Raw genomic sequence first — 2,207 nt, 5'->3', positions numbered from 1 at the left:
CCCGCGCGCGCCGCCGCCCCGCGCTGCTCAAGCTCGCGTCGCTGCCGCCCTCGTGCCACGCGCCGCCGCACGCGCTGGAGCAGGAGGAGACGCCGCTGTGACCGCGCCGCCCCGCCCACCCTAACCCCCGCTCCAGGACCCGCCCCGGCGTCCCCCGCTTCCCGTGGGCAGAAGGGTGCTGTGCCGCGGGTCCTGCTGTCCGCTTGTCCTTGTTTTGAACTCAGCCGGCACTTTGGCGTTAGTATTTCCACTGTCAACACTGACTCAGGGACAGGACGGCCAGGCGCCCGGCTCCGTGTTTGAGCGGTTGCAGCTTGTGTCCATCCTCTCATCACTGCCAGGGAGGCTGAGCCCCAAACAAGATGAGATTTGCCCCGTGAGATGCCCAAGATTCCAGGCCCAGGCTCCCACCGGCCCCCCTCACCTCCAGGGAAGTCGAGGCAAGCCCGGTTCCCAAGCGTCCTAGAGCCACCAGAGCTAAGAGACCCCCTTCCTCGGTGCGCTTGCAGGCCCAGTGGTTGGGAAGGTGGGCGTCCAAGGCCTTGTGTGACATCTTCCTGTCCACTTGGCCACCTGGTCACTATGTGGACTGTAGCAACAACTGCAGGAACACCTTATGTTTGTCATTATGTGTTTAAACTCAATCCAGCATTTGTCCTGTTTCCCCATCTTCCTGTCCACTTGGCCACCTGGTCACTATGTGGACTGTAGCAACAACTGCAGGAACAGCTTATGTTTGTCATTATGTGTTTAAACTCAATCCAGCATTTGTCCTGTTTCCCTCCCAATTTCAGCTCTGCATGTGCCTGGGTCTTGGGGTGGTGGCCTCTGGATGCCAGGCACTGCCCTGTCCCCACTGAACAGGTCACTGGCCTGAGCTGTCCCACCTGACACTGAGGTCTCCGTGGAGGCCCAGGCTGGGTTGGGGGTAGCGAGCTCTGCAGGGCCTCACAGGCAACTCTGGTTTAATATCATGGCCAGCCCTTACATGGATGGTGACCAGATGGTCATTCTAGCCCCACTCAACTAGGGAAGAGCTCAGAGAACATGGAGGTGGCTCACAACACACCCGGGCTCAAGCCCTCCAAAGAGGACTTGGTTGAGACCCCTGGGATGCTGTACTACAGGCCCCTTCCCACCCCCTCGCACCTCCTCCAAGGTCTCAGGGATAAGGCCTTGGACAGAGCCCCCAGTCCCTTGCAGCAAGACCACTGTCCAGGCTGTTCTGGGGTGAAGTCTTCCACTGCTGTGACCCAGGAAGGGGCCTCTGAGCTTGCTGTCATCTGCCAGTGTCTGTTCCTCAGACATCGAGTCCTGGAGGGTCAGCCTGTGGTTCCTACACTCCTGAAATTCCACCTGCACTGTAGGGTTTTGTTTGAGGACAGAGTATGGGATTAAAGGGACAGTAGACCTAGGACACTACTAGATGCTTTTCTAAAAACAAAGCAGACTTTCAGCAACTTGCTCAGGAAAATTAAACTATTCGTGTGTCTTTGATCAAGTGACAGTTTATGTTCTCAAAGCAGTCATAGGTAAGGAGGAGTTATCAACAGTCTGTACTCTTTTAATATTGCACATGGAGCCCCTGATGGAAAAGTCCACAGTTCCTTGTTCAAAGCTTTGCTGTTGAGAAAAACATGTGAAACAACAGGAGTCAGCAGTTTCTTCACAGCACAAGCCCGCCTGGGGCTTCTGTCCTGGAGAAGCACAAGCGCTTTGCCCTGGGGGGGAGCCCTTTGCACGCTGTTTGGGTCAGCAGCTCAGCCATTACGGCTCGAGTGCGCTGCCGGGTGGTTCTCAGTAGTTGCGCTCCACATCCTGCAACCACTTCAACCAACTCTAAGCACAAGATCCAGCCATTACCATGCCAGGAACTGCCCAATTAGTGATCCTACTGGACAAGGCCAAGGCCAGCCCCAGCTGCTGAGCCACAGCCACGATCACCCTTCAGGTTCATCCCAAGCAGGCTGGGTCCTGGCATGGTGGTCTCACCTCCCCAGGCATAAGGGAGCTCTGAGAGCACCGCAGTCGGTCCCATCCTTACTGCAGCGAAGCCTCCCAGTGGCCAGCGGAGCCTAACGCTGCCTTCCAAGTGCCTGCCCTGTGCCTGGGAGCAGAACAGAGTGGAACTGTTCAGTGGCTGCAGCACTGCCGACTGCCTTAACAACTCGCCTGGACCACTGGACCCTGGATCTGATTCCCCACTG

Source organism: Galeopterus variegatus, unplaced genomic scaffold (assembly GCF_000696425.1).
Source record: "Galeopterus variegatus unplaced genomic scaffold, G_variegatus-3.0.2 Scaffold1437, whole genome shotgun sequence".
Lineage (NCBI taxonomy): Eukaryota > Metazoa > Chordata > Mammalia > Dermoptera > Cynocephalidae > Galeopterus > Galeopterus variegatus.
Note: the sequence above shows the minus strand (reverse complement) of the source record.